This window comes from Callithrix jacchus, chromosome 10 (assembly GCF_049354715.1).
Source record: "Callithrix jacchus isolate 240 chromosome 10, calJac240_pri, whole genome shotgun sequence".
Classification (NCBI taxonomy): domain Eukaryota; kingdom Metazoa; phylum Chordata; class Mammalia; order Primates; family Cebidae; genus Callithrix; species Callithrix jacchus.
Window position 1 is genome coordinate 4,356,250 of NC_133511.1, and position 18,744 is coordinate 4,374,993.

At 37.8% G+C, this 18,744-nt stretch overlaps 1 long non-coding RNA gene across 6 annotated transcripts in view; it reads left to right on the top strand.

Moving 5' to 3' along the window:
• LOC108593700 (uncharacterized) overlaps window positions 1-18,744 on the top strand; it is a 493,787-nt gene that overhangs the window by 86,029 nt on the left and 389,014 nt on the right. The gene's annotated exons all lie outside the window — the stretch shown is intronic.

Below are 18,744 nucleotides of genomic sequence, written 5' to 3' on the forward strand. Positions count from 1 at the left end.
CGCTGTTAACATCTATATGGAAGAAAACTGGAAACCAACCAGGTAGGCTGATGGACCTGAGAACAGGAGAATTCCAAAATACTGACAGCTGTTACCTGGAAAGGGCTTTAGATTAATTTGAAAACCGCAAATACATTGGGAGGAACCTCCCCAGTCCAGTAACAACAGAGTGCCAGGGGCTGACAGTAAGAGTATGATGAGAACGGGGCAGTCTAACGGCTTTTGTGAAACTTCAGAAGTGACTTGTTTTGTTTTGTTTTGGTCTCTCTCATGCTCAGAAAAAACTATGGGAAATGGTTTCAAAATTTAGCAAGCTAAGGTTAAAGGCGACAGGAGAAACTGTTCAAAAATTATTTTTGATCATTGTCAAACTTTTTGTATCAGCTTCAATTTATGCCAGAAGAAAACGGGGTCACATATTTTATAGTTTCACAGGGAAAAATGCTTTTTTTGAGATAGGCCTCCTCTGGCACCCCGGCTGGAGTACAGTGGTATGATCATGGCTCACTGCAGCCTCAACTTCCTGGGCTCGGGTGATTCTCCGATGTCAGCCTCCTGCGTAGCTGGAACCACAGTTGTGCACCACCATGCCCAGTTAATTTTTGTATTTTCTGTACAAATGGGATTTGTTCAGCCATGTTGCCAGGCTGGTTTCTAACTCCTGGACTCAAGCAGTGCCCTTGTATCGGCCTCCCAAAGTGTTGGGATTACAGGCCTGAACACAGTGCCTGACCAGCAAGACACTACAGTATTAGAAGCAAAGTGTAATGTTATCAACTTGCAAGGACTCAGAAAACATTGTTTTCAGAAGCCCGTCCAGTGGAATCTGTGAGTGGATGAGCTAGATCTACTCACAAAATAAAAAAATTTTAGTGGTAGACATTATAAACACAGTTACTTGTAGATCCCCACTAACTGAGAGTCAAGGGAAAGAGGTTCCATGTAATGATGATATACTCAGGTAATGTAGCTCATGAGACCTAGTTGTACACATTTCTTTGCAATTCTGTTTTCAGAGATTTCACCTTGGTAGCTTGAAACTGGCCATAATGGGAATATTTACACCAAGGAGTCCATCAAATGCCAAAAAGCAAGGCTTTTTGCCATGTTTTGTTTGTATAAATGTGGTTGCTCAATATTTACTGTCTTGGTGGGGTTGGGCTGGGCTGCCATAACAAAATACCATGGACTGGGTAGCTTAAACCACAGAAAGTATTTTGGGCCAGTTTAAGACTAAGGTGTTAGCAGGATTACAGTAGTGAGGGCTTTCCCATAGGATTACAGACCGCAACTGCCTTGTTGTGGTATGCTCACATGGCCTTTCCTCAATACGTGTGTGTGTGCGGTCTTTGTGTGTTGTAGGGGTCACTTTCTGGTGTCTCTTCTTATTAGAACACCAATCATCTTGGATTGAAGCCTCATCTTTTTGACCACAGTTAATTTAATTACTTTCTTAGAGGCCCCATATGGAATTATAGCCACACTAAGGGCAGGAGTTTCAACATCTTAATTTTCGAGATGGGGAACATTCAGTCCTCATTTACCGGTTTGAACTGCCAGTACAGTACCTCTGAGCATGCATAGTGCCTAGACTGTAGTTTTGAAATACTGTATGCCACTAAAATGATGTCACAACTTCTTGGAGAAGTGGCTGATTTCAGGTTGAAACCTAAATGTACAAGTCTAAAATATAAAATAGCTTGTCATTCCAGATAGGAAGCTATCATAGACTAATGATGTCAAAAACTCAGGGGTCAATTTAAAGCGGTCCCTGCTAGCCAAAGATGGGCTAATTCATATTTCAAAAATAAAGTAATTACAGTTATTAAAATCATTAGATGTGTTTACATCCGTGAGTTCATAGTCATGTCTTCTAAAAACTGGCTAGCCTTTTAGAGTATGATAGTTAATTAATCAATTATCTTGAAACTGGTAAACAAAGGGAAAATTTTGTCCTGCCTCTTCTGTATGAATTGTAATCCTAGGAACCCAACAAGGTAGTGCAAAAATAGTATCCTTTAATAAAAATAATAAATATCTAAATTAAAAAGTAATGATCAACTATAGTTTCTATATTTTTCAATCCCCAATGTATCAATGGATTCAGGCATTGAATATAAATAATTTCTTTTCCAAAAGGATAAAAAACCAGAGCTTATAGGCCTCATTTAGAAAGGGCATGATACTAATACTATTGCCAATGGGATCAATCCTGAATCTGCTCAAGCCTCTGAATTCACCTACCAATTTGCAGAAAATACAGAGCCCAGAGGAACATATTTAAACATACCATGAATATATAATCTGCAAAATCCAGAGACTGTGAGAAACTACAGATTAAACATTTTGTAGATAAAGAACAGGATGTACATTTAATGGGCACAGTAAATCAAAATTTTAAAGTGGCACAGATAAAGGAGGGTATTTTGAAAGAAACGTCTGGGCTAAAGCACATACACACACACACACACACACACACACACACACACACACACAACACCCATAGAGGAAAGTGATTGCTGTAGAAGTGAGGGCACTAATTGCATATGCGAAGGGGGAGGGTTGAAACTGGAGGGACCACAGGAAAGGGCCTGGGGAGTGGTTGGCCAAGGTTGTATTTCTTGACTCCCTTGGCTTCTCCATACATCTGATTTGTATGATTTTTTTTTTTTTGTATTTGTGTTGTATTTTGCAATAAATTATTTTTAAAAGGGATTAATCTCTCAAAATACATGAGGGATCTTTCAAAATATCTGAATAAGACAATGAAAAAATGTGATTATTGAAGTAGTAACTAATACTCATTGCAATTTCATACTTTATAATATGCAATAATTAAGCTATTTAAATATAAGATGCCAAAACAATTAACTAAAATATTAAACTTTTCACTAAAGAATGTTTTTTAAGGGGCTTCAGATCTTGCCAAACAATAATCTAACTGAATTTCACTAATGAATGTTTTTTGCTGAATTGACTGAATTAACTATTGTTTGTCATATGTGAGACAAAGATTTGAAACATATCTGAGACAATGGTCTTGATTAAATTGTCTTGGTAATAGAATCTACACTATGGTTTTTTGAGATGAATACCATACAGAGACGGAAAGAATTAACATGGTAACATATAAAAATTGATAACATGTTTTAAAAGCACTTATTATAAGAAAGTTCTCACAAAGTTTATTCAATAAATACCTTAATCTACAGTTCTTCAATGAGGTTTATCAAAGCTCTAAGAATAGACCAGGCTGAGATGGTTACCATCCCCAAATCTGAGGAGAGTATTTCCATCCGTATGGTGATTTATTACTTGGTATATATTCATGCATCAAGTCAAACAGTAATTCATGTATTTCCTTTTTTTCCTTACTTCCAACCCTCTCCATCCCCATTCCTTTGTGCAGTAGTCCCACTGCCAAGCAGGTATGGAAGTTGAAGTTGTATTTCTGGGATTGTGGGTGGAAGGGCAGTGGTCTACCATATAAAAGGATTAGAGCAAGTAGGAAACCATGAGAGCACCAGAGAGAAAGGGCATCTGGCTCTGAAACTGTTAGCCTCAGGGGGAGGTTATCCTCAGGTTGACAGCTGTGAGCCCTCATTAGGGATCACTTGGAACCCAGATCAAGAGGGGAGGAAGCGTATTAGCAAGAAGAGTCTTATCTGAGGGCAAACTAATCTCTGGAGTCTTGCAAGTTCCCTGCTGTCTTACCCTGGAAAACTCATGAAGCAATTTATACAGTTCAAAGCCCTCCAGAATTTAGGGTTTTGTATTATTGTGGATATTTGATAGCATGTAGCCTGAATTTTTATTCCAAGCTCCTCTTCATTATATTCTGCTTTGGTCCCCATTCTTGGAAACCATAAATTCATTCTTTCCTTGTCACTTCGATTTTTAAATAGCCTGCTTCCGCTTAGTTATTGCTTATTCGTGTTGTGTTTACTTAGCTTTGCTTCTTCTCAGTCACTCATTATTGTCTTAAACAGGATCCGTATGTTCCTGTGAGTCACCTTCCTACGAATGTCATCACTGGTAGTGAAGTGCCACAACAATACAGGCATAATTATTTGTTTTGCATTTATATTAATATTACTTTGTATTTTTTTTTTACATATTAGGTTTTAAATTTTTTTTTTGAAAATGAGTAGTAATTTTTTTTTTTATTCATTTTAGGTTTTGGGGTACATGTGAAGAACATGCAAGGCAGTTGCATAGGTACACACATGGCAGTGTGATTTGCTACCTTCCTCCCCTTTACCTATATCTGGCATTTCTCCCCATGCTATCTCTCCCCAACACCCCATCCCCCGCTGTCCCTCCCCTATTCCCCACCCCCCCGACAGACCCCAGTGTTTAGTACTCCCCTCCCTGTATCCATGTGTTCTCATTGTTCCTCACCGGCCTATGAGTGAGAACATGTGGTATTTCATTTTCTGTTCTTGTGTCAGTTTGCTGAGAATGACGTTCTCCAGGTTCATCCATGTTCCTACAAAGGACACAAACTCATTGTTTTTGATTGCCGCATAATATTCCATGGTGTATATGTGCCACATTTTCCCAGTCCAGTCTATCATCGATGGGCATTTGGATCGGTTCCAGGTCTTTGCTATTGTAAACTGTGCTGCAGTGAACATTCGTGTTCTTATAGTAGAATGATTTATAGTCCTTTGGATATATACCCAGTAATGAGATTGCTGGGTCAAATGGAATTTCTATTTCTAGGTCCTTGAGGAATCACCACACTGTCTTCCACAATGATTGAACTGATTTACATTCCCACTAGCAGTGTAAAGTATTCCTATTTCTCCACATTCTCTCCAGCATCTGTTGTCTCCGTATTTTTTAATGATCGCCATTCTAACTGGCGTGAGATGGTATCTCAATGTAGTTTTGATTTGCATTTATCTGATGACCAGTGATGATCAGCTTTTTTTTTTTTTTGACGGAGTTTCGCTGTTGTTACCCAGACTGGAGTGCAATGGCACAATATTGGCTCACCGCAACCTCCACCTTCTGGGTTCAAGCAATTCTCCTGCCTCAACCTCCCAAGTAGCTAGGACTACAGGCGCACACCACTGTGCCCAGCTAAGTATTGTATTTTTAGTAGAGATGGGGTTTCACCTTGTTGACCAGGATGGTCTCAATCTCTTGACCTCATGATCCACCCGCCACAGCCTCCCAATGTGCTGGGATTATAGGCATGAGCCACCGTGCCTGGTGATGATAAGCATTTTTTCATATGTTTGTTGGCCTCATGTATGTCTTTTTTATAAAGTGTCTGTTCATATCCTTTGTCCACTTTTGAATGGGCTTGTTTTTTTCTTGTAAATCTGTTTGAGTTCTTCGTAAATTCTGGATATCAGCCCTTTGTCAGATGGAAAAACTGAAAAAATTTTTTTCCCATTCTGTTGGTTGCCAATTCACTCTAATGACTGTTTCTTTTGCTGTGCAGAAGCTGTGGAGTTTGATTAGGTCCCATTTGTCTATTTTGGCTTTTGTTGCCAATGCTTTTGGTGTTTTGGTCATGAAGTCCTTGCCTACTCCTATGTCCTGAATGGTTTTGCCTAGATTTTCTTCTAGGGTTTTTATGGTGTTAGGTCTTATGTTTAAGTCTTTAATCGCTCTGGAGTTAATTTTAGTATAAGGTGTCAGGAAGGGGTCCAGTTTCTGCTTTCTGCACACAGCTAGCCAGTTTTCTCAACACCATTTATTAAACAGGGAATCCTTTTCCCATTGCTTGTTTTTGTCAGAGTTATCAAAGATCATATGGTTGTAGATACGTTGTGTTGCCTCCAAGGCCTCTGTTCTGTTCCGTTGGTCTATATCTCTTTTTTGGTACCAGTACCATGCTGTTTTGATTACTGTAGCCTAGTAGTATAGTTTGAAGTCTGGTAGTGTGATGCCGCCTGCTGTGTTCTTTTTGCTTAGAATTGACTTGCCTATGTGGGCTCTCTTTTGGTTTCATATGAAGTTCAAGGTGGTTTTTTCCAGTTCTGTGAAGAAGGTCATTGGTAGCTTGATGGGGATACCATTGAATCTGTAAATTACTTTGGGCACTATGGCCATTTTCACGATATTGATTCTTTCTAACCATGAACATGGAATGTTTCTTCATCTGTTTGTGTCCTCTTGATTTCTTTGAGCAGTGGTTTGTAGTTCTCCTTGAAGAAGTCCTTTATGTTCCTTGTTAGTTGTATTCCCAGGTATTTTATTCTTTTTGTAGCAATTGTGAATGGCAGTTCATTCTTGATTTGGCTCTCTTTAAGTCTGTCATTGGGGTATAGGAATGCTTGTGATTTTTGCACATTGATTTTATATCCTGAGACTTTGCTGAAGTTGCCTTATCAGGTTCAGGAGATTTTGGGCTGAGACAATGGGGTCTTCTAGATATACTATCATGTCGTCTGCAAATAGAGTCAATTTGGCTTCCTCCTTTCCTAGTTGAATACCCTTTATTTCTTTTTCTTGCCTGATTGCTCTGGCTAGAACTTCCTGTACTATATTGAATAGGAGTGATGAGAGAGGGCATCCTTGTCTAGTGCCGGATTTCAAAGGAAATGCTTCCAGTTTTTGCCCATTCAGTGTGATATTGGCTGTTGGTTTGTCGTAAATAGCTTTTATTATTTTGAGATACGTTCCATCGATACCAAGTTTATTGAGGGTCTTTAGCATAAAGGGCTGTTGAATTTTGTCAAAGACCTCTCTGCATCAATTGAGATAATCATGTGGTTTTTGTCTTTGGTTCTGTTTATGTGGTGAATTATGTTTATAGGCTTGTGTATGTTGAATTAGCCTTGCATCCCTGGGATGAATCCTACTTGATCATGGTGGATAAGCTTTTTGATGTGTTGTTGCAGTCGGCTTGCCAGTATTTTATTGAAGATTTTTGCGTGTGTGTTCAGTATGGATTTTGGCCTGAAGTTTTCTTTTCTTGTCAAGTCTCTTCTGGGTTTTGGTATCAGGATGATGTTGGTCTCCTAAAATGATTTTGGAAGGATTCCCTCTTTTTGGGTTATTTGGAATAGTTTCAGAAGGAATCGTACCAGGTCCTCTCTGTGTGTCTGGTAGAATTAGACTGTGAACCCATCTGGACCTGGGCTTTTTTTGTGTGGTAGGCTCTTAATTGCTGCCTCAACTTCAGATCTTGTTATTGGTCTATTCATAGTTTCAGCTTCCTCCTGGTTTAGGCTTGGGAGGACACAGGATTCCAGGAATTTATCCATTTCTTCCAGGTTTACTAGTTTATGTGCATAGAGTTGTTTGTAATATTCTCTGATGATGGTTTGAATTTCTGTGGAATCTTTGGTGATTTCCCCTTTATCGTTTTTTATTGCATCTATTTGGTTATTCTCTCTTCTTTTTTATTAATCTCATAGTGGTCTATTTTGTTGATCTTTTCAAAAAACCAGCTCCTGAATTTATTGATTTTTTTGAAGGGATTTTTGTGTCTCTATCTCCTTCAGTTCTGCTCTGATCTTAGTTATTTCTTATCTTCTGCTAGGTTTTGAGTTTTTTTGATCTTGCTCCTCTAGTTCTTTCAATTTTGACGATAAGGTGTCAATTTTGGATCTCTCCACTATTCTCATGTGGGCCCTTATTGCTATATATTTTCCTCTAGAGACTGCTTTAAATGTGTCCCAGAGATTCTGGTATATTGTGTCTTCGTTCTCGTTGGTTTCGAAGAACTTCTTTATTTCTGCCTTCATTTAATTGTTTATCCAGTCAACATTCAAGATCCAGTTGTTCAGTTTCCATGAAGCTGTGGGGTTCTGAGTTAGTTTCTGAATTTTGAGTTCTAACTTGATTGCACTGTGGTCTGCGAGACTGTTTGTTATGATTTCTGTTCTTTTGCATTTGCTGAGGAGTGCTTTACTTCCAATCATGTGGTCAATTTTAGAGTAGGTGTGATGTGGTGCTGAGAAGAATGTATGTTCTGTGGATTTGGGGTGGAGGGTTCTGTAAATGTCTATCAGGTTTGCTTGGTCCAGGTCTGAGTTTAAGCCCTGGATATCCTTGTTAATTTTCTGTCTGGTTGATCTGTCTATTATTGACAATGGAGTGTTAAAGTCTCCCACTATTATTGTTTGGGAGTCTAAGTTTCTTTTTAAGTCATTAAGAACTTGCCTTATGTATCTGGGTACTTCTATATTGGGTTCGTATATATTTAGGATCTTTAGCTCTTCATGTTGTATTGATTCTTTTACCATTATGTAATGACCTTCTTTGTCTCTTTTGATCTTTGTTGCTTTAAAGTCTATTTTATCAGAGATGAGAATTGCGGCTCCTGCTTTTTTTTGCTCTCCATTTGCTTGGTAAATTATCCTCCATCCCTTTATTTTGGTCATTTGTGTATCCTTGCATGTGAGATGAGTTTCCTGGATACAGCACACCAATGGGTTTTGGCTTTTTCTCCTATTTGCCAGTCTCTGTCTTTTGATTGGTGCATTTAGCCCATTTACAATTAGGGTTAATATTGTTATGTGTGAATTTGATACTGCCATTTTGATGCTAGCTGGCTGATTTGCTTGTTAGTTGATGCAGGTTCTTCATTTTGTTGATGCTCTTTAGCATTTGGTATGTGTTTGGAGTGGCTGGTACTGGTTGTTCCTTTCTATGTGTAGTGCCTCTTTCAGAAGCTCTTGTAAAGCAGGCCTGGTGGTGATGAAATCTCTGAGTACTTGCTTATTTGCAAAGAATTTTATTTTTTCTTCACTTATGAAGCTTAGTTTGGCTGGATATGAAATTCTGGGTTGAAAGTTTTTTTCTTTAAGGATGTTGAATATTGGCCCCCACTCTCTTCTGGCTTGTAGAATTTCTGCTGAGAGATCCACTGTGAGTCTGATGGGCTTCCCTTTGTGGGTGACCCAACCTTTCTCTCTCGCTACTCTTAGCATTTTCTCCTTCATTTTAACCCTGGTGAATCTGACAATTATGTGCCTTGGGATTGTTCTTTTTGAGGAATATCTTTGTGGTGTTCTCTGTATTTCCTGGACTTGAATATTGGCCTGCCTTGCTAGATTGTGGTCGTTTTCCTGGATAATACCCTGAACAGTATTTTCCAGCTTGGATTCATTCTCTTTGTCACATTCAGGTACACCTATCAAATGTAGATTAGTTCTTTTCACATAGTCCCGTATTTCTTGGAGACTTTGTTCATTCCTTTTTGCACTTTTTTCTCTAATCTTGCCTTCTCATTTTATTTCATTGAGTTGGTCCTCAGCCCCTGATATTCTTTCTTCTGCTTGGTCAATTTGGCTCCTGAAAATTGTGCATGCTTCATGAAGTTCTCGTGTTGTGTTTTTCACCTCCTTCAATTCACTCATATTCCTCTCTAAGTTTTCTATTCTTGTTATCATTTCATCAAATCTTTTTTCAAGGTTCTTAGTTTTTTGCCTTGAGTGAGAACATGTTCTTGTAGCTCACAGACGTTTCTCATTATGCACCTTCTGAAGTCTGATTCCATCATTTCATCACACTCATTCTCCATCCAGCTTTTTTCTTTTGCTGGTGAGGAGTTGTGATCCCTTGTAGGAGGAAAGGTCTTCTGGTTTCAGGCATTTTCCTCCTTTCTGCACTGGTTTCTTCCCATCTTTGGATTTATCCACCTGTCATCTATGTAGTTGCTAATTTTCACATTGGGTCTCTGGGTGAATGTCCAGATTGTTGATGATGAAATTATTTTTGTTTCTTAGTTTTCCTTCTAACAGTCTGGCCCCTCTGCTGTAGGACTGCCGAGGTCTACTCCAGGCTCTGCTTGCCTGGGTATCACCTGCAGCCGCTGCAGAACAGTAAGGGTTGCTACCAGTTTCTTCTTCTGCTTTTTGTCCCAGAATGATGCCTGCCAAATGTCAGTCTGATCAGTCCTTTGTGAGGTTACTCTTTGGATATACAGGGGTCAGGGAGTTGCTTAAGGAGACAGTCTGTCCTTTATAGGAGCTCAAGTGCTGAGCTGTGAGCTCCGTTGTTCATTCAGAGCTGCTAGGCAGGTACATTTAAGTCTGCTGCAGCAGAACTCATAAAACCCCTTTTTTTCCCAGGTGCTCTGTCCTGGGGCATTAGGGCTTTATTTATGAGTATCCGTTGTGCTGCTGCCTTTTTTTTTTCCAGGGCTGCCCTGCCCAGGAAGGAGGCTGCAGAGGCTTTGCTGAGCTCCTGTGGGCTTTGCCCTGCTGCCATGTGAACTTCCCTGCAGTCCTCTTTATATGGGTGTGGTTAGGACTGCCTTGGCAATGGTGGCCTGCCTCTGTAATGACAGCCTCTCTCTGTTATGGCGGGTTGCCTTGGCCTTAGCAATGGTGGACTACTTCATAGGGGTGGAGTGCTTTGGTAATGGCAGACGCCCCTCCCTCACAGATCTGGACCATCCCGGGTTCAGCTGTGCTTGCCATGAAACTCTCAGCCCTGAGTGTTTTCAATTGCTGTTCTTTTTTTTTTGTTGGGGTGGCATCTGCCAAGCCTGATCACCTCCTTCCTTGTCTCAGAGCCTTATTTATTTATTTATTTATTTTTTAAGTTGAACTGTTGACTCTCTCCCATGTGTTCCAGTCACCTGCTGAAAGGGTGCCAGGATCTGTGTGATTTCTCATGCAGTGACCCACTACACCAGCTGATGTGCTGAGATTCGTGGTGCTTTTTTTTTTGCCTGGGGATTTCCTGGCCTGGCTTCCTGTTTCAGACCCTGTTTAATCAGATGAATGGACTAATTTGCCTTTCCGGAGCTCCAATTGCCAGCTTAAAAGGTCAACCAGACCAGTGTATTTTGTATGGAGAACTGCTGTGCCGGGGCGCCAGCGAAAACAGCTGTGCTGGTGACCCGTGGGGCTCCTCCGCCTGGGAATCTCCTGTTCTGTGGGCAATAAAGATCTGTCTGGAAACACGGCATCCACTCACCCTCTGCACTTTCACTGGGAGCTGCAATCCTGAGCTGTTTCTAAATTGCTGTCTTGCTCCAAGAGTCCATTACTTTGTATTTATATAGCCTCCTTTTTCATATATTTTATGCACAGTAAGTCTTTTTCAGTTCTTATTGATCATATTAAATAAATCAGAGCATTGTATAAAAGAATGAAAGAAGAGATTTTATGGATAATTTGAATTCATTTCTTCATTTTCAGTTGAGAAAACTGAGTCCAAGAAGGGCTGACTGAATTGCTCAAAGATACTGTTTTGTAGCAGAGCCAAAAAATAAAAAAATAATAAAAAAAAGAAAAACATTTTCCTGACTTGGCCACTACAAATTAGTTTTTGAAATAAGGTAATATATAAATACATTAATAAATGAAGACTAAACAGATTATGACTCACAATCTTGAGTAACAGCTATATAATTGTGGCTACCATTTGCTGAATAAGACATTAACATGACGTACTCTGAGGACTGCTGTTACCTGAATGTGTTCACTCTGGTTACTAGAGGCTTGATGGGTGAGTTCTCTCAGACAGAGATGCATATCTATAACATATCTCAGTTTGATGAACAGAGTAGAGGATGCCTCACTTTAACTCTGGCCAGACCGAGTTTCTTCTGTATCCCATGGCACTCTGTCCTGTGTTGCCTCTCTACAGCAGACCTCTTAATACTATATGAAAATAATCAGACTCAAGTGTACTAACTTGGTGAGTGCTGGTGATTTAGCCTCTTTAAAACTGCTTCTCCATCCACAAAATGACCATGCTGGCACTCACTCCTGGTATTGCTCTGAGGGTTAGTCATTATAGCATTTGGAAAGCAGCCTGTGTCATTAGTTGATACAGCCCTTCTTCAACCCCACTTGTCTTCTTCCTGAACCCTCTATCACTGTCATCTTGTACTGGAGATTTTTACATTCCACATACCCATACATCAAATCATTGCTACCACTAACATGTTTTGTTTTTGCTGGAAGCTCTGAAACCTCACACATTTATAGAACTTCCAACTCTGTCATGTCAAGTACTGTGAACATTTGTAGCATTAATTTATCTTTAATTTAATAAAAATGATGTAAAGTAAATGTTTGTTTTAGGAAAACATTCTGGAGAGTTTTGTTTTAATGAGAACGTGGTGAATAATATTTGTTTCTGGATACAATTCTACTTTTTATTTTTCATTTCTTTTGTTTGCCTAGTATGACTTGCTGCTTTGAGGGTGGTTTTCAACCTTCGGTTTCAATGGGACCAATTCTGGATGATGACTAGAAGATACGTGTCTGAGAGCAGATAAGGGAAACATAATCACTCAACTCCTAGAAATCCCTGAAGATGAAACTAGATCTAAAGCTTAAACAGAGAGCAATTTCCTACCTACCATTCCTTGGAGAACTGATTTGTGAGATATTAGCATCTGGCTGAGCTCTTAGTAGCAGCTGATTTCAGAGAATCTAAAGCCAGAGAGATTCAGGTTGAAGGACTTGTGGGATAATTTCCTAAGCAGCATAAAATAAATCTGGTCAGATAGAATTCCATCCAACTCAATCATTTTTTAGTGCTGTACAACTTTTTTCAAACAATTCTGTTTTCAAAAAGTGACCTTGGATAGTGCTTCAAAGGGCCACACATATGTGGTAATATTTCCTTCTAGGTCTAGTAATTTTCCTGAATTGTTACACATTAAGGTCTATTTTTTCCTAGAAAAAATTTGGGGATCAGGGAGTTTATGGTCTAAAGCAAAGCATACACACAGTGAGTTTGAAATCACTATCAATATATAGTTTTGAGATCATAAAGATTCCTTTGTACATTTACAACTTGCCAGGTATTTAATAGATCACATACTGAATAGAAATGCCTTTCTTCCTTCACCTTGTACCTTATGTTTAAATATAAATATATTCACTAAACATATTCCTTAAGATTTTTATTATTGTAATGTGAAAATAATGAGTTTACCTTTGATCAGTCTAACCTTCACCTCTTTGAGATGTCTGATTTAGACAAATTCTGCAAATAAAATAATAGGACTTTAATAAGACTGAATATGAGCATGGTTTGATGGATATGAAGCAATGAATTGATTAATGGGAAACCAAGGGTCTTGATGTGTGATTTACATGTATATGCATACATGTATATATGTGTAGGACAAAGAGAATGAAATTCAAAAGAAATGGGATGAATGATGTGCCAGTCATGGCAGGAATCATGAAACATGGATCATAAACCTGCAAAGTTGAATCTAAAACAGAAGTCTTCAATAATAAAACATTTAATATAGAACATATCTTCAAGACTCCTTAGTATTTTTATAGTGAAGTGGTACCAATTGTTTGTAGCATTTGCAATTCTGATCAGAATCACAGTAGAGCACTGGTATTTTTGTCTGTTTGTTTTGAGGGCCTTTTGGGAGATTTTGAAAGTTCTGTTGCATTGTAATCATGCTGACCATTCTAGGCTAATATATCAAAGCATGTTAAGGAAATTTGCAGGACTTCTCATATAGAAATCCTGTTTGACTGATTACAGTGAGACTAGAGTGTTTCAGTTGCCTCTGAAGAGATACTTTCAAAAGTCATTGATCCACGTGTCCTTTCACTGGATAGGATATGCTCCAGCAAGACTAAGGGTTCAGCATATGTAACTATGGCTTAGGGTGGAGCAAGTGTACAGTGCCTTCCTCATTTTGGAAGTGTTCTCCATTTATCAGTCAGCCAGAAGGGTTTTAATATCTCCACTTCATTGTAAACTCCGTATCAAGCAGACTAAAAGTATTATAAGAGAAATAGAACATCAAGTTTTTACCACAAAAAGTATATTAATTTATTATAGTAATCTTTTAAAACCATACTAAATAAGAGTAGTTCTGATAAATATTACATTGTTTCAATTTTTTTGAAACAATGTAAACTCACGAGAAAGAACAGAGAAATGATAGCAATATTTTAAAATCAACTTTTATATTAGAAGAGTTTTAGACTCACAAATAAATTATAAAAATACTACAGAGATTCTCATATGCCCCATAACAAATTTCTTTTATTTTTCATGTTATATTAATATGGTACATTGTTACAATTAATGAACCATATTAATTTATTGTCATTAAGTAAAGTTCATACTTCTTTCAGATTTCTTTAGTTTTTACTTATTGGTTCCGTTCCAGGATCCATCCAGGATACCACTGTATTTAATAATGCATTTGATAATCATGTCCTCTTAAGCTCCTTCATTTCCTTTGATTCCTCTTAACTGTGACAGTTTCTTTTTGCCTTTGGTAACTTCAACAGTTTTGAGAAGCACTGGTCAGGTATTCTGTAAAAGCATGTTTGTCAAATGGTATATTTTCCTGATGCCTTCTTTTTTTTTTTTTTTTTTTGGTAAATATATTTTGAGGGAGTAAAGTGTCATTTTCACAGTACTATACCCAGGGTACATATTATCAACATGACTTGGGACTGTCAAAGTCGACCTTGATTGCTTGGCTTAGGTAGTGTTTGTGAGGTTTCTAATCCTTCAGGTTACTCTTTTTTTCCCTGTTGATATCATCCTCCTTGGAAGGAAAGCAATAATATTTTGTGATCTAGGAAGCCAACAAAGGAATGGCCACTGGTATAGTAGACTGGAGCCAAGAACAACAAAAGTGCTAGCACTTGTTTAACTTTTTTTTTTAACGAAAGTGCTAGCACTTTTTTGTGCAAACTTTTATAAAATTCTCCTTTTTCATGTGGTATTTTTCCACTATCCAACTTGGAATAGAAGTCCAATGAGAAAATTGAAGACACAATTTAACTTGAGTTGTTGAAATTCCAAAAGGATCATGAATTGGTGGAATCAGAAAGCTTTGGAAGCAGGCTTATGGTGTGGCTGTTAATAAAGATTCTTCAAAAAGCAGTTAGATTCCCAGATGGTTTCCCTTGCTCTTCACAACTAGGTAATTTCCTTCCTGCAGCCAGTAGAAAGTTAGAAGTTAGGCCTTTGTTTGTTAGTTTTTATTTACTATGTTCTTCTGGGAAGTCTAATATAGTAGGACTTTAACATTACGAAAAGTTGGGTAATAGAAAAACACCACATGAAAAAAGAATTCTAAAACTGTTTGCATAGCATGGTTAAAGGCTTTAGCACACTTGTCTTTCTTGCCTTCCAAAATACTGACAGTTGTATTTATACTCTCTGGGCAGGAGCTTGGAATGTCCTTTCTCGATCTGTCCACCCAGCCTAAAAGGAAAGATCTAAAGATACTAAAATCCCCAAATATGTGGCAAAGCCCTATTAATTTGCTGTAAAGCTCATAATGTAGAAGTTCTATCTTCGTGCAAAAGGTTTCAATCATCTAAATAAGCGTAGAGCACAAAGAAGCAAAAACAATATAAAAGACGGAGGAAATATTATTAATTCATCAGCGAAATAAGAGGAATACTTCAACCACACAATAAGATACTATTAAAAGAAACAACAACAAAAAAGAAAAAAAATACAGCAAAGATAAACTTTTAAAAAAGGAGGAATAAAGAACTAAAGTAAAAAATTTAGTGAGTGAGGTTGAGGAACGTTTTCAGAGAATAGAAAATTATATATATATATATATATGCAAACAACAAAAAGCAAGAAGACAAAAGAAAATTAGAGGCTCATTCTAGGAAGTTGAACAAATAAGTGATGGGCATTCCAAGTGAAGAAAACAGAGAAAACACTAAGGAAAACCCATGAAATAAATCAAGAAAGACTTCCGCAGTTTCCAGACAGAAAGGGCCCATTTAAGGCTCAGCACAATGCATTAAATTATCACTAAGACATATTATTACATAGACATTTCAGATAACTGGGGGGAAAAAAGAAATATTCTTATAACTTTCCAGAGAGGCAGAAAAGACAGCTGTCTACAAGGGGTTAGGAGTCAGAATGGATTCAGATAGCCTTCAGTGGAAGCTGGAACATAAAGAAGAAATATCTTCAAAATTCTGAAGAAAATTTCATTTCCGAAATACAATTTTATCCAACCAAAACCATTAATTAAATGTGAATGAAAGTAGACTAAAGGCATTTTTTTCAGAGCAGAGAAGCCTCCAAAAATTTAGCCTCCATGCATCCTTTCTTAGGGGGCTATTAAATAATATGTTCAACCAAAAATTAGAAAAAAATGAAAACAAAAATTTTACTTCAACAATCAATTTCTATATTTATAAAAATGTCCATTAGGTATTTTGTTCATCTTGGCCTCTTGCCATGTGGTGTTAGCACCCCCTTTTTCATTCCGATTTTCTACAAGCCATGTTCCATGGGCCTCACTAAATAGTCATTGAGACTTATCACAACTCCCCTTTATTATTTTATGAGACTTTGCATCACATGGCAAAATAACATTTTTAACTTCAGTCTGCTACATGTATCTACACAAGTGAAATACAGAATCAGTTATTTATAAAGATATATACAAGGATTGGTTCAGAGTTTTGATGGCGAACTGAGATGCTTTCCTTTTCATAGTCAATGGAGATTTGCCATAGAAATTTATTTATTCAATTTACCCATTCTCAAAGCACTTACTGAGTAACCTCTGTGTGTCAATCAATTTCAAAGGTACCTGGAATGTGAAGGCAGATGATACAGGTATATGACATGAAGGGTTTACAGCATAGGATGGAGAGAGAGTACACATCAGTATAAACATAGTGAGTGTACACAATAAAAAGGTGTGTGAGGTTACAGTGGGGAGGCATAAAGGAGAAAAGGATCATCTCAAATTCAGGTGTAGAAATAATTAGGGAAGACTTTACAGAGAAACGTGCAGGGAGTTTGAAGAATGAGCAGGAATTTGCCAGACAAATAAGGAAGAAAACTTTAAACTGAAAAGAAAACTTGCACGAAGGCAGGAAGCAACACGTTCTTTATCTGGTGAAACACAAGGAATTCATATAGTTTTTGCACAGAATTTGTATGTTTATGTGATTTGAATGGGGGTAGGACAAATAAATGACAATAGATTTGGGGATGTAACTTTTAGCTGATTTTGTTTTTTTTTTCCTGTGGTTCTGCATTTGCAGATCCAACCAGCCCTGGATCAAAAACACTTAAAAAATAAAAATGCAACAATAAATAATAAATAAAATAGAGCATAACAACTATATACTTAGATTTATGTTGGTTTTTTTTGAGACAGAATATTTCTCTGTCGCCAGGCTGGAGTACAGTGGCATAACCTCAGCTCACTTCAACCTCCACAACCTGGGTTCAAGTAATCCTCCTGCCTCAGCCTCCCGAGTAGCTGGGACTACCGGTGCCTGCCACCACACCCAGCTAATTTATTTATTTATTTGTATTTTTAGTAGAGATGGGCTTTTACCATATTAGCCAGGATGGTCTCGATCTTCTGACCTTGTGATCTGCCCACCTACGCTTCCCAAAGTGCTAGGATTATAGGCATGAGCCACTGTGCCCAGCCTATATTATGTTTTGTAAGTACATCTAGAGATGATTTACTGCATCACTTTATATAGGGGACTTGAGCATCCCGGATTTTTTTTTTTTTTTTTTTGACACGGAGTCTCGCTCTGTGTCCCAGGCTGGAGTGCAGTGGTGCAATTTCAGCTCACTGTAACCTCCACCTCCCAAGTTCAAGTGATTCTCCTGCCTCAGTCTCCTGAGTAGCTGGGATTAGAGGCATGCACCACTATGCCCAGCTAATTTTTTTTGCCTTTTTAGTAGAGACAGGGTTTTGCCATATTGACCAGGCTAGTCTTGAAGGATGAGTTAGTCCTTTGTAGGAACATGGATGAACCTGGAAAAAATCAAACACCACATGTTCTCAGTCATAGGCAGGTGTTTAACAATGAGAACACATGGACACAGGGAGGGGAGCATCACACACTGGGGTCTGTCGGTGGGGGGGAATAGGGGAGGGACAGTGGGGGGTGGGGAGTTGGGGAGAGATAGCAAGGGGAGGAAGGCAGCAAATCACACTGCTATGTGTGTACCTATGCAACAATCTTGCATGTTCTTCACATGTACCCCAAAACCTAAAATGCAATAAAAAAATAAAATACAATAAAAAAAATAAGAATAACAATCCAAATAATAAACATAATCATCACTTACGGATCACTACATTAAAAAAATAATAACCTTTTAAAAACAATATAAAAGATTTTGAAAGATAAAGGTTTTTTACCATTTCCATAATGATCCTCAATGAAGTCAGCACCTCCTCTGCTATTTTGAGGAACCTATTTTTGTTTCAGAATCTGAAGTCATGGGTGAAATTAATGTAGTTGCATACTCTTCATTTAGTGACAGACTAATAAATAGCAATTAATTGATGAAGAGTCAAAGCAGCTTTTCTCTCCAGGTTATGTTTATGCTAAAACATTCAATGGAAAAAATACAACTACTCTGTGGTCACATGACACCCATGCAAAAAATTAAACTCAAGTGATTTAAAAACAAGGCTTTTTATTTTGTCAGAATTGAGTCAAGTTGATTCATATATATAGCAATCTTGAGAATACAGGAATACTTATCCTTCATAATGATGTATCTGACTATTGCAATATTAGATCACTTTTTTACATCCCAAACTATATCTTAACTTTATATCAAGCAATTACCATCTTATAAGGTTTAAATTTTACAAACCTTGTGAATTTATAAATGACAGAGTCATCTACAAAGGCTACATAAACATTCAAAAATTGCCACAAAATTTAAAGATAACTTAGTACAATAATTTGTATCAGAATTTTGAAATGCTGAATTTCCATATTACAAATTTTTATATTACTTTTTATAACTAGACACTTTTAAAAAGGATTTAGTGTAGACTGAACAATGTAA